Source organism: Micromys minutus, assembly GCF_963924665.1.
Source record: "Micromys minutus genome assembly, chromosome: 2".
Classification (NCBI taxonomy): domain Eukaryota; kingdom Metazoa; phylum Chordata; class Mammalia; order Rodentia; family Muridae; genus Micromys; species Micromys minutus.
The window spans coordinates 26632495-26651271 of record NC_137971.1 but is presented as its reverse complement, the minus strand read 5'-3'; the positions used below and the strand labels follow the sequence as shown (position 1 = coordinate 26651271).

Sequence of the window (18777 nt, the reverse complement as noted above, 5' to 3'; positions counted from 1 at the left end):
ATAGTGCAGCACTGTGATGTCATAGTGCAACATTGTGATGTCATAGTGTAGCACTGTGATGTCAAAGTGCAGCTCTGTGATGTCATAGTGCAGCACTGTGATGTCATAGTGCAGCTCTATGATGTCATAGTGCAGCATTGTGATGTCATAGTGCAGCTCTATGATGTCACAGTACAACATTGTGATGTCATAGTGTGGCTCTATAATGTCATAGTGTAGCACTGTGATGTCAAAGTGCAGCTCTGTGATGTCATAGTGTAACATTGTGATGTCATAGTACAGCTCTGTGATGTCATAGTACAGCACTGTGATGTCATAGTGCAGCTCTATGATGTCACAGTGCAGCATTGTGATGGCATAGTTGAGCTGTGGTTTATCTTTTTTTTCAGTGTACAGTATTCCTGTGCACTATATGAGGCCTCACTATTTGCTTTTTTGGCACAATTTCTAAGTTTATGCTTATCATGAAGATGTTCTTCTATCTTCAGTTATGGATAGCATGCTACACACAATAATCTGGTCTTATAGAGCTCAAAATTTTTCTGAATTTTAGAGACTTTCTTGAGAAATGGTCTGTTAGTTAAGTAAGTTTTCGTTTTTCTTTTTTTTTTTTTTTGCAAGAATGTTTTAATGGTTCTTGTAATTGGATGAAGAACTAATATTAAAAAATCAAACAAATTATATGAAATAAAGACAAAAATTCATAAGATACAAAGGTCACAGCTAAATCCTTGTACTGACAGTATGTTGTTACTCTAAAAAATGTACACAAGCAACCCATAAACATCTGATTTCAATTAATGTTTTGTCTACATCACTGGCTAAGTTTTAAAATAGGTTTCAAGAATTATTACCCTTTAAGGGTTCCACTAAAATGGTTAGAATTAAACATCCATGCTTTAAAATATTACACTAATGTTAATGCCTTAGTTTTTTTAACATATCATGTAAGATTTTAATACAGAGACAATATACTTATTATAAAACCTCCTGCATTATTTTTGTAATTCCACCAACACAAAGCTATTGCAAAATAAATGGTTAGGAAAGACAGGATACTGCTGCCTTTGAGCAAGCAAGAGCTGGATGAGAAAAACTGCACTTTAAATTTCTCATGAGAAATTGAGTTACCATGTGTATAACATATTCCTAGGTTTGATCGTCTTGAAGCTGTAATAAAAGAAAGGCATATATCTAATAGAAATCACTTCTCAAATCTAACAACCATTTTGATTAACTTTTCTTAATAAAATGACAGCATAAAATATTCTAAAAAATATTGCTGCTTTAGAGTTTAAGGTAAATTTAAATTAACTTTTATCTGAATGCCATGCAGAGTTCTGAAACAGCAATAAAATGGTCATAAATGTAACCTCTGCACATACAACTATGAAAACAATGTTGTACAATCAAGTCTAAAGTTAGAAAACTTTACTTGCTCTAAGTGACACCCAAACAAAGTTGTTGCTATTCAAAGGAAAACAAAATTACCTCAATAAGGAAGTGATACAGATATAATTAGCATTCTGAATCAAACTGTTTCAACATCTTTCTTCAGGTAGTACACAAGATTTCTTTTTCTAAATGTGTTCCCTTTTACCTAGAAACTTAGAAACACCATTTGGATCCAGTTTTTTATTGCCTTTTTTTTTTTTTTGTAAAAGCATGTTCTTACTTCATCAAAGCCTGAAGGCTAGATCAGTATCTTTATACTTGTTGCCAAAGTTATTTGCTAATAGCAGAATGAGGATTTATGCAGACAGGTTGCCTGCTGTATTAACTGATGCCTATAGAGGCAAGAAGGATCTATATCTGAAGTGAAGATCCTGAAGTATCTAAATTGCCACGTGGATGAAGGGAATTGAAGCTATTAACCAGTGCTCTTAAAAGAGCTTTCACTCCAGCTTCCATACAGATTTTTTACTAACTAAAACAATACTTAGACTATAACAAAACTTTGTGAGGATTCTATTACACCAAAGAGTTTGAGATATAAAACTTTCCACTTTCATTTTGATCTATCTAACTTTATCTGTGTCATCTATAATTAATGAAAATGAAGTATAACTTATATGTATAAAATTCTTCATGAACTCCCTAAAATAATTCCCAAGAATTAAACTACTACATTAACTTAACATATAACATTCAGCTATTCTAAAATACAGTCTATAATTTTCCTGTAATATATTACTTTTCTTGTCTTGTCCAAAACACATAAAAATACAACTCAAGGGAGGTAAGGTTTATTTTGGCTCATGGTTTCAGCGGATACAATCTATAATGGCTAAGGAAACAGCAGTGGAAGTACGGGACAGAGGTGATTCATATGTCCTAACTGGATCATACCAGCAGGAGTGTATAATCTTCAAAGGCTCACTCCTTGATATCCTAAAAGTTTCACAGCCTTCGAAATAAAACCTTAAGTTGAAAAACTAACAGCTTAAAACCTGAATCTCCAGGTACATTTCAGATTCAAGCCTCAACACACACCTTAATATATTTCACCAAAGCTACACATTCACAATTTAACAGATACAGTTTTTCATCAGGGAGACAGATACAGTCCATGAGAGTGTTTGACTATAAATCAGATACAATTTAGTCAAAACACCATCAAGAGTCCTTTAAATAATCAGGAAAGGGATTTTTAACATTATTGCTACTCTTATGATGAATTTTAACCAAATTGATAATTCTATAATCTTAGTTTATTTTCTACATACTTAAATCATACTTCTTGCCAGATAATTTAAGTATTGATACAAGTTTCTGAAATTAATTTAACTGCAAACAAATTATAAACTTAGCCAGTACAGAGACAGCTTGACTCCACTGCTTCAGAATCCGTACTACAAAAAGTAACCACTGCAAAGGGAAAAACAAAGTCTTTTCCTTAAGAGTTTCAAGAATTATAGTAACAAAAGTTCATAGAGAGACCAATTTCATTTTTACATACCACTTTGCTTTTCCATTTAAGGGAAAAAGTTATCAGATTAACAAAAAAAAACTTCTTTCATTTCCTGCTTATAATAATCTATACTAAAACATCCCAGTATGGGTTCTCCCCCCTTCAAGTGTAAGGGCACATACTATAGTTATAGTGAGGAGACTTGAATAATCATTTTACGCAACTCAAAAGAAAGACAGAGGCACAAAAATTTAATAGACTTGGGCTTTGAAGAAACTCATGATACCCCTAAATTGGCAGATTAAAAACAACAAAAAGATTGCAGCAGCATGCAACTACTTCACCACACACATTAAGAACTCTGAAATAAACTAGAGATGTCTGTTTCTCTTCTAATCAATCAGCTATATCTTTTTGCTTCTCCTGCTTTTTGGTTGTAGGTAGTCTGAGACTTGCCCACTGCATGGGTTCTGCCTTTCTCATAGTGATCTCCATCTTTGTTGCAGTCATAGTCACGTAACTTTGTTTAACATCAATTACACCCCATTGATTTTTCACATTTTAATGAAATTCTTTCTCTCCCTCAAATACAATTTAACAGTGTACTATTTGCTTCTACTTGACTGAGTTCTAGCAATGAATTTTTTAGCATACACTGAGATGGTAACTTCACCCCCAGTTTGATACCAGTCTTGTCTACATGGAACTACTTTTTCCCCCTCATCTTTTTAAGTCCACGCGTTTCCCCGCTTGTACAGCCCTCTTGGGCTAAGAATGTATTAAAATCTGACGTTTTTCTTCTACAACAGCTCCAATATTTCAACTCCTCATGGAAAATGGGTACTCCAGAATGATATACACAGACTTCTTCTAGACTCTGTAGACCCTGGTAAGTCTTTGAACACCCTCCATTTTTACAAAAAGTCCCAATCTTAATTTCATCACTGTCCTCTTCTTTTTTATCTTCTTCATTCCCAGATGACAGTTTATCAAGTGCTTGTTTTAGGAAAGCGGATATTTTTAATTCCAAGTTTGTCATTGGCTCATCTGGGCTTGGCCTTATTGCTTCTCCTGGTTTAGGGATTTGAACGATGTGCTCCTGAAATTTGGGTTTGAGTTCGTATAGTTCCTTCTCAGTAGTCTTGACTTCAGGCTTGACTGGTTCAGGCAGCTTCTCACTATTATGCCTACCTTTTGTACAGCCTACAATGCTTAAGAAGTCAGAAAAGTCAGTTGTTCTCTTACAGCAGGACCTACCCTTCCGGGCATCATGAAAGACAGGAACACCTGGGTGGTGTGTGCAAGCATCGTCCCGCGTTGGCCTCAGGGACTAAACGCTGGCCACAGCCGCGGTTGTAACACAGGAGCGCCATTCCGTTTTCCCGGCGAAATTCACACCTCCCGGACCAGAAGTCGTATGTTTTCTTTATATGTCAAAGTGTTCCGGTCTTACAGTTTTCAAGATGATATATTTGTAGTGCATGTGTAATATTTTAATATAAGATATTCTCAGGAGATTCCCTTTTTTGTCCTTGTCTTTTGGTATTTCAAATGTCTCCTGATGCTTTATGATCTTCTCGTCCCCTATGTTTTTAAATTTTCTGATATAATTTCATTTTCCCTCTGCCTTTCTTATATTTATTTGTTGTCTGTACTTTCATTTAGTAGTAGTTAAGCTCATTTAATGGTGTCCTGTAGACCTCATGTGTCCTATATGTAGTTTCTTATTAATTTATCTGTATTCGGTCTCAAAGTTCTAATATGTTCTCTTCAATTCCAATACTATTTCATAGCTCTATTAATACTATTGTTAAAACTTTTAATTGAGATTTTATATGTTTCATTTTCATGTTTTTTGTCTTGATTTGATAGTCGCTTTTTTTCCCACTTGGTGAGCATACACTTTCTTTTGTGGTTATTGTTGTTTTTCTTTTGGCAAGCACTGGAAACTTGCACAGCTTGAACTAAATTACTATATGAAATTTTATTATATATATATATATGTTACCATGTTCAAGTGGGACTGGGTCTCAGTAAGTTTGAGGTATTATCTCTCTCTAGCAGAGCAGCAATGAATATCAATTGTTAGCAGAGAGCTGATTACATATGTTCCTAGCATATGCCCTTACTCTTGTTACTTCACAAAGGATACAATACTATAGAAGTGGTTATAAACAATGTCTAGGCTTCCCATAAAATTATTGTAATAGTAATTGAAAAATAATTGCCTTTTGAATACCAATAAATACCAATAACTTTTTGGAGGTAAAGCACTGTGGGTAGTGTGTATATACTAAGATTTAGTTATTGATGGGCTGAACATAAAGGGAATAAGCAGAGTAACATTTGTTGTTAGTGATTGATTAGTACTGACATGGCAGAAAAAAATCAAAACATAATTAAAGAGCTGGACAATAAAGATGAAGATATTCTGATACTCTTGCTAAAGGTAGAATGTATAGGGATAAAGAAATGTCATCAGGCAACCAATAAAAACTCTGATCCTCAGCAGCCTGAGCCTGGGAAGCTCTCAGTCATCTAAAACCCAGCTGTGTTCCCTGAAAAAGACGTGGGATGTGCACACACATCTGGATCCTAGGAATGCTCAGAGGCATGGACATCACCACTTCATCCCGTGATGTAGCATCCAGAGTCAGGACTGTCACCAGCCACACAACTCTTCTGATGACTACCCAGACAGGGTTAGAAACCAGTATTCAGGTAAAGGATTGTGTGTGTGTGTGTGTGTGTGTGTGTGTGTGTGTGTGTTATGATTTGTGGGTATGTGTGTGTGTGTATGTGTGTGTGTGTTATGATTTGTGTGTGGAGATTTGAGGAAAGCTCTGTGGAGTCGGTTCTCTCCTCACACATTTACATGAATTTTAGGTTACCTTGGGCTGTCAATCTTGCACCCTTGAGTGGCAAGTGTCTTTACCAACTGAGCCATCTCATGTCCTTCTTTCTTCCTTTTTATACTTTCCTTATTTAATATCTTGTGTCACTTTAATGGAGCAACTTTGTCCTGCTCCTTTCTCTTTGTCTTCCTTACTTCTTTATTTTCTCACTCTTTTCCCCTTTCCCTTTAAAATGGTTGCTATTGAAACTACTATGCAGATTATCTCATTCTTTGTCTCTGTCTTCCGGTATGGTCACAGTTTACTGCAGCTTCCTTTTAAAGGAAGGAGAGCACTCCTCAAACAGAAAACCAAATAACCCATTTTTTTAAATCGGGTTATGAGGCTAAACAGAATTCTCAACTAGGGAATTTCAAATGGGCAAGAACCCCTTAAAGAAATGTTCGATAGTCTTAGTAATCAGAGAAATGCAAATCAAAACAACCCTGACACTCCATCTTACATTCCTTGGAAAGGCTAAGATCAAAAACTCAGGCTACAGTAGACATTGGCAAGGATGTGAGGAAAGAGGAACACTCCTCCATTACTGGTGGAATTCCAAATCGGTGCAACCAGTCTGGAAATCAATCTGACACTTTCATGAAAAATTGGAAAAGGACCTACTTGAAGACCCAGCTATACCACTCCTGGGCATAAGCTCAAAAGATACTCTACCATATCACAAGGGCACATGCTCCACTATGTTCATAGCAGCCTTATTTATAATACCCGGAAACAACCAAGATGTCCCTCAACTGAAGAATGTATATAGAAAATGTGGCTCATTTATACAATGAAACATTACTTAGCTCTTAAAAGCGAGAACATTATGAGTTTTGCAGGCAAATAGATGTAACTAGAAAATATCAATATCCTGAGTGAGGCACCAAACGCCTACACTATTACTGATCCCATGTTGTGCTTGCAGATAGGAACATGGTATGGCTGTCCTCTGAGAGGCCTTACCAGCAGCTGACTGAGACGAATGCAGATACTTAGAGGCAAGCATTAGGACTGAGGCCACGGACCACCATAGAAGACTTAGGGGAAGGACTGAAGGAGCTGAGGGAATTTCTGTAGATTGTTCTGAAGCTGTTTGTACTTTAATGTTGATTACATTTCCCCAAGTAGGGCTGCCTAGTTAGGTACTCATGAGGTAACTTCAATTGAACTTTCCCATTTTAATTAGTAAAATAAAGGAAAGCCAGTGACTGAGCAGGGATAAGGGAGGTGGAGAGAGAAGATCAGGGAGGAGAGGTCAGAGGACTAGGGGGATGGAGAAACTCCAACATGGAAGTCCAGAAAGACCTGCTAGATCCAGGTGGGCATAATTGGAGCTAAACATTTATGAACATTAAGGATTTTACAGGCCTAATACCTCATATAGGAGGGCAGTTTGTATTTTTGTCTATTTGATGTAATCTTGTTATGTAGAGGGTTTATGGGTTGAGAATTGAATACATAAACCTGTATGAACAGCAATCAGGCTGTAGAGTTGTGTTTGTGTTGGGTTTTGGGATAAAGAAAAACCCCGGGACAGAGGAGGAAAGCATGCAGTGGAAAACCGCCAGGGAAGGAAGTTAGTGGACAAAGTTAGACTGTGGGTGAGGCTCAGACTGGGCTACAGAGGTGTGCCTGGATCCGTACTAAAATTCGGCCCATGGAGTGAGGTGTGGGGGCGATAAAAAGATAAGCATGTTTTTATTTTTTAATACTTACTTCAACAGATTTCAACCCCATAGGAAGAATAACAATATCAATTAAACTGGATCCCTGGGAACTCCCAGAGACTAAGCCACCAACCAAAGAACATACATGGGCTGGTCTGAGGCTCCTCTACACATGTAACAGAGGACTTCCTCGTCTGGCCTCAGTAGGAAAAATGAGCTTAATTGTGTAGAATGTTGATGCCCCAGGGAAGAAGGAGGATAGAAGGGTGAGTGGGGTGGGAGTAGATGGGTGGGTGGAGAGCACATTCTTAGAAGCAAAGAGGGGGGATGGTTAAAGAACTCTCAGAGGTGGACCAGGAAAGGGGAGCAACATTTGCAATGTAAATAAATTAATTAATTGATTGGAAATAAAAACAAGGCTGAGTCTTTTCTAATCGATTCTCAATCCTCCTCCTCTTTTACCCTGCAAAATATGTATATTGCTTTACTAATAAAAACTAGTATTTCCTGTTATTATCTATGCTTAGACTACTGGCTCTCCAACTGATGCCATTTTCTATTATTATATTACTCTCCTGTTAGTCTAACAATCTGTGCACAGATATTGTACGGCACTTTCCATCAGAAAACATTTGTGCTGAGCATTCTTGTACATGCTCTCTTTGTTCGGCTATAAAAAAAAACGTAAATTGCCTACATTACTGAAAGAGTCTCACTGAGTTCACAGTTACAGAGATTTTAGACCAAGACAGATGTGTGGACACTGTCAGTGCATAGTGTTCTATATTAAGCAAAAGAGAAAAAAGAGATAAGACATGGTGCCCCAAGAAACAAGAATTGGAGAGAACACAAGTAGACCTTTTTGAAAAAAAATAATGTACTGTTTTATGAAAAGAAATTTCTTCTATCCAGGCCTGGGCAGCATCAATGATGCAATGATTAATACATACAATATACTAATCCTATATAATGGTGCTATCACAAAAAACTAATGACCTCTGTGAAGGTCTGCTTCTTAAGGATTCTACCAACTTAGCACTGCTAACTCTGGACATTGCTTCCAGCACGCGGACCTTTGGGACATGGATGACACGTGTTGTCCATGTGATAGGTTATTGAGTAGAGTGAGTAGGAATAGCAATATCCAAATGAGGAAATTATCTTAGTTTTACTAGGTAATTTACTATTTAATTCCCAGAGACATTATTCCAATTAATGTTCTCTGAGGTATGTGACACTGTTAACATTTCCTGTAGGATTTGTTGTTCTCATTGTTTATATTTTTATAGAATTCTTTTCATCCTAATGAACTCATGGATGTTCCAGGTCATCTTATCTATGAATGCTTTGTTATTTCCATATTCTAAAGTTATCATCTCCCAAATTTCTCATAATTTGTCACATGTAATGCTAGTTTCATGGGATCTAATACACATAGGTGGTGCACCTCCATACATGCAGGCAAAACATTCATACAACATATAACATAATAGACAAGTCATAGAACTTAACTCTGTTTACATTTGCCAGGATTGAAATGATTAATTTGGGTTTTCACTTATTGTGTATGCACACATGCATGTGTGTACATTCATTTGTGTTTATGTATCTCCCCATTCATCTGTCTGTATCTGTCTGTCTGTCTGCCTGCCTGCCTGTCTGTGCATATGCAGGAAAGTCTGCTGTAGCCTCTCTGCTGAGGCCAGTTTATATCTTTCTTTGTAGAGGTGAGTCTTTCTTTCACCATGTGGGCTCTGGGGATCAGAGCCAGGTAATCGGGTTGACTAAAAATACCCCCTTTATTGACTGACGGATCTTATTGGCCCCATGGTTCATTTTATAACCCTACAGCAAACAGCAACAATTTTAATAAAACTGGTTACCCCTAATGCTTTGGGACACAACAAAGTTTCATATTTATGATTTAAAAGAAAAACACACTGTTGTGTAATGATTTTGCAACCTAACAGCTAAAGAAGGTAGTTTCCAACAAGAAATGCTATGGGAAGCAGGATGCTGAGCTTAAGGATTTTTTTCAAGTCAGTTAGACTGGAATGAGATTGAAAAGATGCATTGAAACCACATCCATCTGGCAAGCTTTGCAATGTTTAACATCTCACTTGACAAAACCACAAAGGTAGCCACTGTTCATTGTTAGGAAAGGTCATCTAAAAACACAAAAGGAAAACCATGCACAGAAATATTTACATGAGGGGAAAGAAGAAGTAATTCAATTTATCCACCAGTACACATGTGGTGAAGAGGTCATATTCTGCTAACATAAAGCTTTTAATTTCAGATCATAATTAACATTTATAAGTGAAGTTTAATTATATATTTGATAAAGCCCTATCCCTGTTGAAACCCACAGACTTAATTTTTTTTTTTACCCACAGCACAGACAGATTAAGCTGAGGTGTGTCCTTGGGGTCTTATAGCAAAGATCTAGGAAAAGAAATGAAGCAGAATGAACAAACATACTTAAAATTGTGATAGGATGTGTAGTTACTGTTCCTGATGACATCAGCAGAGATAGGGGTTGCTCTTAGTCTCTAGACTGTGAGTTTAGGGTTGGTTGTGATTGCTCATATTCCGTAATCTACAGATTAAACTATACATTACAAAGTATCCTTCCTTGTATCTGTACCTTTCTATTTTCCTTTTCATAATGAGGAACATTTTATTTGGGGTTAGGGTTAGGTTTATAAGATTATAACTTATAAACTTATTAATCCTATAGAGCTGGCTCAGGTTTAAAAGCTCTTCCTGCTGTTTTGGAGGACCTGGGTTCTTTTCCCAGACCACATGGCAGGTAGCTCACAAACAGGCTGTCACTTTAGTTCCAGTGCGCCCCCTGCTGGTCTCTAGTGACAACAAAACTATACCTTACCCACCTATCCATGATTAAAACAAAACAAAATCTCTTTCTAAAATCCAGTAAAGAATTGTATGTTTATTCAAAGAGGGACAGTCAGTAAAACAGGACAATTTATTTACCCTAAAGAATATGAAAGAACATTTTCACATATACCCTAAGAGCAACGGGTTAACTCGTCTTTTGTAATTATAAGGCAATGAGTTTTAGATATAAAATGGTGACTTCAAAATTACATTGTTGACTATTTTTATGAGAGAAACGGTGTTAAAAATAAGGATAATGGAGGATGTAAGTTGTGAGAAAGTTATGATGATTTACATCTATTAATATAAAAATGTAAAAAGGAAACAGTATTTTGTTTGCTTAGAATAACAATAATAATGATAATTTCTATGTGTTCTTTGAAATCGAAAAGCTTGCAGTTCTTGCTCTCTATGTTTCCAATCCATGCAACACAGTAGCAACTGTGTTTAGATTTGTAGATGACGAAGTGCAGGGACTCTGTACCCAGAAACCAGTTAGTTATACAGACTCTCAGATTGTCTGAGATAACTGGAATGTTTAGTAAGAAGAAATACCTTCATTATTTGTAAGAATGGGTTAGTCCTATTTTGTGTTATGTCATCACAAATTTACTGACTGAGATAAGTGGTACTTTAGTCAATAATTCAAATATTCAATAGCATTTTAAAAGTTGTACATTGAAAAATTGCTTTGAATTTTATAATGCTAATTACATTGCTCAGAATCAAGCAAAGCAAATGAAAATATTTCTGTTTTATCTTTCTCCTTCCCAACTACTAACAATTTGTCTGCATTTAGTACATACAATTTTATTAGTGTAGACATACACGTCTATAACTCACTATTTTATTTTTATTTCTGATGTCTTATTGTTTGATGTGGTGAGAGACTAACAAACAAACAAAACCCCTACAAAAAAAAAATAAGAGAAATTTAGTGAAAATCTCCTGGTCCGGTTTCAAGAAGACCTTCCCAGAGCCATCTTTGTGCTCCCAACAGGCTTCCTAGATGCTTTAGTATTTTCTAAAATAACATAAATTAAAAATGTTAATGTTCATGATTATCAGATGTGGAGGCTACATAACTTGCCCTCTCTATAATTTGGCTATAGCCTGAGTGCTAGTCAATCAACTGGCTGTGATCCTTAGCATGTTTTCTTAGTTCTGTAAAACATTCACATCATAAGGTCATAGTAAGAATGCCGTGAGGCCAATGAACGAGATTATGTCTTATAAACTGGTAACATAATAGCCAATGCAAATTAGAGTTTGATTAATGTGATTTCTAATTATCTGGAACTCTCTTCAGAGACTTTATTTAAAGTTTATGTTTTAAAAGCAAAATTTTTAATTATTAGTAGTTAATTCAGTTTTTATCGATTTTTGTTGCATGCAGGTACGATGGACTAAGAAGTATGATCTTCCAGATGTCACTGATCTTATTGAGAAGGGAACAGGACAAACCTACTATAAGGACAATTCTCAGGGCATTCTTTTGATTTTCTAAGAGAGACTAAATTCTGATCATGCTGTAATTTTATTATTAAAAAACACCCACAAAAACTCTTTTTGTAGTTGTTGCTTTTTTTTTCTTGTTTGTTCTAAGTACTTCCAGTAAGGATGCCAGGACAAGAGCAAGCCAGAAGTTAGTTATCTTCTTCAGTTCATCAGTAGTCCATTTTTGTCTCTATTTAGGACTTGTGATTTCTGTCTAAAACAAACCTACTTGAAGACTAAACTTTCTGGTCTTTTATGGATGTGTAATTGAGCTCTTCATAAAAGAAGAAAGTAAATGGGAATTAGTTTCATCAAGTTGAAGGCAGGACAAACCACAGCACCAGTGAGCAACTCAATTTTCTGCCTGCTGCACTGGGTACCTGCAAACAACGACATGCTATTTCTTCAGAACAAGCCCAGAGGGAGAGATTACTTATTTTGGCATCTTGTCAGGATTCCTGTTAATGTGATAACAGCTTCCTGTTTCTTTTGTGATGTATCAACATATATGCAGTGGATCTGAAAGCACATTATCAACATTTGTTTCTTGGGAAAATTTTTTTCCTATTCTCTTGTCATTAAAATGAAACCTGCAATCTAATTTATTTTTACTACAGCAACTATAAAAAGGTAATAGTGACTCAAATAAATAAGATATCACTTTAATCAAAGAAAAGATGAAGTCCGGTTCCAATACGAAGTAGGTTTCACCTCTCAATTTAACGGCTATAAATACCTCCTGTTTGTTTCTATATATTTTTTAGCTCAAAAGACTATATTGTTTTTTTAAAAAAAATCCAGTGAAGCACAAAAAGCTAATTGTCCAACCGTGCAACTGGTTTCTAATAATCTATGAACCCAATCTTTTTTACACATGTTTGTCTTTAACATCGAGAATTTAGTGTCTATGATAAAATATTAACTTATGTACACCTAATTCCTCTTACAACTACTCTCATTTCATACCTTTTTTTCCTACAAAATTTGTCTTTTTTAAAATAATCTGTTATGTCCATACTAAACCCAGTTAGTCCTGCCCATGTGTGCATGGGTGTGGAGCACAGAAACCCTGTCTATGGTCATGTTCTCCTAAAGAATGTTTCTTTACCCCAGAAACTATTAACTGCCAAAATTACCTCAGGAACGGGTGGTCCTGGAGATAGGCTGGAGTTTTTGCTGGTGATATCCTGAGCATGTATAATGTTGATAACCAAGCTTCTGTGAGTTCTTAAGTGGAATAGTCATGTCATGTTCAGAAGACAAACTTTTATAGCAAACCTACCCATCTTCTAGACCCCACAATTGTCATATCAATGTTTTCACATCAGGGAGCATCTCTTGTCTTGAAGGATAGTATTACAACATTCGGGGCCAAGGGCTGGGTAAGAGCACTGATATCTGTTTTTTTTTTTTTTTTTTTTTCTATCTGCCTGCATAGTCCAATCTGACTCTGTGAACCCTCACTAGTAGGAAAGAAATTTCCTAAGTGTGAGATTGCCTTCTTTAGGTCCTGCACTCAGAGTGTTTGGTGTTTTTCAAAATAGAGTCTTAGTAGATAGTACGGTAACCAAGAATACTGGGTGTAAGTATCTGCATTTGTCTCAGTCAGCTGCTGGTACAGCTTCTCAGAGGATAGCCATTCTAGGTTTGGGTCTGTTGGCACATCTTATCATCAATAATAGTGTCAGGCTTTGGTGCCCCATCCCATATAGTAATTTGTATTACTATTGCTTTTTAGTACAGCTTGAAACAGAGATGATGATGCCCACAAGAAGACCTTTAATTCTTCATGGAGTTGGAAAGAGCAATGTGCAATTTCCTCTGGAATAACAAAAGACCTAGAATAGCGAAATCCATCCTCAACAACAACAAAATATCTACGGGAATCAACATCCCTGACCTCAAGCTATATTACAAGGAAATTGTGCTAATAACTGCATGGTACTGGTACAGAGATAGGCTCATGGATCAATGGAATAGAATAGAAGATCCAGAAATGAGCCCTCACATATATGGTCACTTGATTTTTGACAAAGGAGCTGTAAACATTCAATGGAAAAAGGACAGCCTCTTCAACAAATGGTGTTGGTCCAACTGGAACTCAGCATGCAGAAGAATGAAAATAGACCCTTTCTTATCTCCTTATACAAAGCTCAATGCAAGTGGATCAAAGATATCCACATTAAACAAGGTACACTGAAATTATTAGAAGAAAAAGTAGGGAAAACCTTAGAACACATAGGCACAGGAGAAAATTTCCTAAACAGAAAATCAATGGCTCATACTCTAAGGTCAAAAATTGACAAATGGGACTTAATGAGATTGCAAAGTTTCTGTAAGGCTAAGGACACTGTCAAGAAAACAAAACAGAAGCTAAAAGATTGACAAAAGGTCTTTACTAACCCCACATCTGATAGAGGCCTAATATCCAAGGTATACAAAGAAGTTAAACACCAGAGAATCAAACAACCCTATTAAAAATGAGGTACAGAGCTAAACAAAAAGTTCTCAATTAAGGAATATTAAATGACTGAGAAGCATCTAAGGAAGTGTTTGACATCATTAGCCATCAGGGAAATGCAAATCAAAACAACCCTGAGATTCCACCTCACACCAACCAGAATGGCTAAATCAAAAATTCAGATGACAGCAGATGCTGGAAAGGATTCGGAGAAAGAGGAACACTTTTCCACTGTTGGTGGGGTTGTAAACTGATACAACCACTCTGGAAATCAGTCTGGTGATTCCTCAGAAAATTGGACATAGTACTACCTGAAGACCCAGTTATTCCACTTCTGAGCATTTATCCCAGAGAAGCTCCAACATACAACAAAGACACATGCACCACAATGTTCATAGCAGCCCTATTTATAGTAGCCAGAAGCTTGAAAGAACCCAGATGTCCTTCATTAGTAGAATGGATACAAAAATTGTGGTATATTTACAAAATGGAGTACTCCTCAGCTATCAGAAACAATGACTTTATGAAATTCTTAAGAAAATGGATGCATCTTGAGAATATCATCCTGGGTGAGGTAACCCAATTACAAAATAACAGACATAATATGCAGTCAGTGATAATTGGATAGTAACTCCAGAAAGCTCTGAACACCCTAGAAACAACTCACAGACTATATGAAGTTCAAGAAAAAAAGAAAAAAGAAAAAAAAATGAAAAACCATTATGCTTAATCTTTATACACCAAGAAAACTTTGACTAATTCCAGGTTACATCCTGTTTTACAGGTACTTTATGCTCATTGTAACTAGTAAGATCTTAATGCACACTATCAAACCTTTAAAAACACCAAGTACTGACAAAATATGTATTCGTATACTTTTATGCAAAAAAATGCTTGAAATATGTACATTTGTCTTTGTTTTTTAAAATAAAGTTTTCAATTAAAAAACTGTAATAAAGGGGAATTGAATTAAAAAAAGAAATTTCAAAGAAAATATAGAGGAAAGAGGCACTGGTGGATGAAAGTTAAGCATGCCATATAAATATAACGTGAAATTTGTTCAGACTTGGATGAGAATAGACTTTTAAAAAGAGAAAACATCCCCCAGAAACAACTCACAGACTGTATGAAGTCCAAGAAATAAAGAAAACAAAAAATATACATATATTCACAAAACAAGAAGACTTTGACTATTTCCATGTTGCGTTTGGTTTTGCATGTACTTTACGCTTATTGCAACTAGTAGGTTTTCAATGCATACTGTCAAGCCCTTGAAAAAAATCAAGTACTGACTAAAAAACATATTCACATGGTTTTATGTAAAATTTATTTTAATGTCTGAAAAAACAGTACTGACAAAAATGTATAATTTTAAGCAAAAAATGTTTAAAATCTTTACATTTATCTTTGTTTTGCAAAATAAAGTCGTTTAAAAAATAAAAAAAATAAAAAAAAGAGAAAACATAATAAAATGAAAATTAAAAGACTTTCTTATATAATGGCTCTGAGAAATTCCAATCTTTCTGCCATTTCCGAAACAAAATATCTGAGAAAAATGTGTCAAAGGGCAGAAGCTCTTATTTTGGCTCACATTTCCAGATGCCTCAGTCTAGCACAGTTGACTCTGTAGTCCTGGGGCGGGTTGGCAGTGTGTACCTGATGAGGTTCACCTTATCATGACCAAGAAGTAGAGATAGAGATTGCTTGTGTTAGTGACATATTTCTTCCCCAACTCCCTTTTACTTGACCAGACCCCAGCTAATGGATTAATGCAATCTTAGCCCTGTAAAAATGTCATGGACACCCACTGATAGCCTTTAACAATTTATATCTCAATCCAACCAAGTTGAAAATTAATATAAACCTCCAAAGAAATGGAAACGGTATAAGAGAGACACTGAAGCAATAGACCCTAAGAATCAAAATTGCCCAGTAGCCCCATCTTTGGAATCAATGATAACAAAGTAATAACTTGCATCCCAGGAAGAGTGTTTGCAGAGCTCTCACAACCAACCTCACAGTGTGTCATCACTAACACACATGTGCCAGCTTTCATTTTATCTCTTCTATAAAAATGTAACACAGCTACATCAAAAGGACAAAGACTCTAACATGTGTCTTTATTCCGGACTGGCAAAGCATTAGATAAAATGAATCAAAATTGCTAATTTACTCTCACAACTTCACTTGAAATACTGGGAAGCTGAGGTGAAGGGTCGGGTAACAGAATGTCCATAAAAATTTGGCATAGATAACCAGTAAGAAAACAGATGGCAAACGGGTCCTGTCCTCCTGCTTCCTGAGTCTTATGTAATTGTTGCACGTAAATATAATTCCGTAAAGCATCAGAGGTAATATTTTGCTGTTTGGAAGGCAGCTTGGCCTCCTTCATGAAAAAAACTCTATTTACTTGTTTCATGACGTCAGATGCTGCTGGCAAACTGTCTCAGCCCAGACCTTGACGGATTTTGTTTTGTGTTTCTGATACAAGATTCTCCTGAGAGAGTCCAGGTACTTTGGAAGTGACTGTCATTCTGAAGATTATACTGATCCATTTGCTGAATGATTATAGAGCTATGTGGCAGGAGGACTGAGGTCTTATTTGACAGAACACCCGTTTGGCTTGTTTGCACCACTAGGTAGACCAGTATGACATGTGTTTGGATTTTGGTCTAAACTTTTTCTCCATGCTTAAATAGTGGCAGCCACTTGGAATTGCCCTGGGTCACTTTGCAGTACCTGATGTCACATGATGAATTAGCTCTACTATCAGTATTGGGACACTACTAGAATGGAATAACTATTCAGAGATATGTAGTTCTAGGAAACAGAAATGTGTCTGCTTGTGAGGCAAATAAACACAGTGAACAGCTCAGCAATCTGGGGCACCACACACATTGGGAAAATCTTTTTCTGCCCCACCTTTGTATGGCAACACTGAGAACCTCTTCTCCTGTGCATATTTAGTGTCCTGATGGAACTAAATCTTGGACCACTTCTGGGTACAATTAAAGTGAAAGTCAATTCACCAGCAAATTTTTACCAATACCAAGCACACATGTTCTTAGAATTATGGAATATATAGGCCACACAGGTGTAGACCATTCAGTTACATACTGGATAGGAATAGAAAAGAAAAAGAGAGTTCCGATGAAAGCAAGCACAGGTTTGGCCAATATCCAAATGGGATAGAAAGAAAACAATGGAAAAGAAAGTACCATTTTCTGTTATTTAGAAAAGTGACAGAATACAGTGCTTCATGACATGAGTCTTGGAAGCAACAGCTTGCATAAATCTCTGGAAGAATCTCACTAAGGGGGTAATTATTCTTTTTATCTCCTTAGTATGACTTCAAGTGAACCAGCCCGTAGACTTGAGATCAAGCCTCCCAATTAAACTACTCATAAAAAGAGAGGTCAATTGAATATAATAGTTTATTCAATATAATAAATATTATATTAATTATATATAACATACAATAAGTATACAACATGATATAAAATATATATAATAAATATTATTAATTATAATATAATATTAGGTATTGAGGATGGAGGATGGCTTAAGATCATGGACCTCTCTTCCTTGGGTCCTGTGTTCAATTTCTAGCATTTATATGGTGGCTTACAATCATATGTAACTCCAGTTCCAAGGATTTCATACCCTCTTCTGTTCTCTGCAGGCACAAAGCATGTTTGTTTCACATAGATATACATAAAGAAGAAAAACAACCTAGAAACCTAGCAAAATTTAAACAAAGAAGGATAAGGAGGAGAAAGAGGAGGAAGAGGACGAGGAGGAGGAGGAGGAGGAGGAGGAGGAGGAGGAGGAGGAGGAGGAGGAGGAGGAGGAGGAGGAGGAGGAGGAGGAGGAGAATGATACCAGGTATCTTCCAAGGCTAAAGCCTGAATTTAGATTTTATTCTTTTGACTAAGAGAGAGTCTTAATGAGCCTCAACAAACCCACAAATCTTCCTTTATCATCTCATCAAAGAAGTGCAACACAAAACCACAACATACTACTGCCTCACTCCAGTTTTAATGTCTATGGTCAAAAACCAAAGGATAAGAATACTGGCAAGGATGTAAACAAACAACTTTTGTACAGTGTTGATGGAAGTTAGTGTAGCAATTAGAGGAACTAGTATGGAGGTCAAAACACATGAGCAAGAACTTTCATTTAGTAGTTTGCTGGGCCATATGGTAGAGTTCTAGTCAGGTTTTTTTTTTTTTTTTTTTTTTTTGCTTGTTTTTTGTTTTTTGTTTGTTTTCTTTAAGTCAGGTGTAAAATTATCATCTTTCTTTTTTTTTCTTTTTCTTTTTATTATTCCTTATCATTTTATTTTTTAAAAAGAGGGATACATTTACAGATATTTAAAGGCATTTTGGTATAACATTATATAAATAATTTTGTCAGTACATAATTTTTTAGAGGTTTGATAAC

The 18777-nt window shown here is 36.0% G+C and overlaps 1 pseudogene across 1 annotated transcript; it reads right to left on the bottom strand.

Annotated features, from left to right (window-relative positions):
- Positions 1–3307: 3307 nt before the first annotated feature.
- On the bottom strand, positions 3308–4284 carry LOC308416650 (cysteine and histidine-rich domain-containing protein 1-like; annotated as a pseudogene). Its single transcript has one exon. The product of its transcript is annotated as a cysteine and histidine-rich domain-containing protein 1-like (transcript).
- Positions 4285–18777: the final 14493 nt, after the last annotated feature.